Below are 305 nucleotides of genomic sequence, written 5' to 3' on the forward strand. Positions count from 1 at the left end.
AAAGAGTCATGTACTGCAATGTTCACTGCAGCTCTATTTACAATAGTTAGGACATGGAAGCAACCTAAGTGTCCATCGACAGGTGAATGGATAAAGAAGATGTGGCACATATATACAATGGAATATTACTCAGCCATAAAAAGAAATGAAATTGAGTTATTTGTAGTGAGGTGGATGGACCTAGAGTCAGTCATACAGAGTGAAGTAAGTCAGAAAGAGAAAAACAAATACCATAAGCTAACACATATTTATGGAATCTAAAAAAAAAAAAAGGTTCTGAAGAACCTAGGGGCAGGACAAGAATA

The sequence above is a fragment of the Monodon monoceros genome, unplaced genomic scaffold, assembly GCF_005190385.1.
Source record: "Monodon monoceros isolate NGI ecotype Baffin Bay Population unplaced genomic scaffold, NGI_Narwhal_1 Super_Scaffold_21, whole genome shotgun sequence".
Lineage (NCBI taxonomy): Eukaryota > Metazoa > Chordata > Mammalia > Artiodactyla > Monodontidae > Monodon > Monodon monoceros.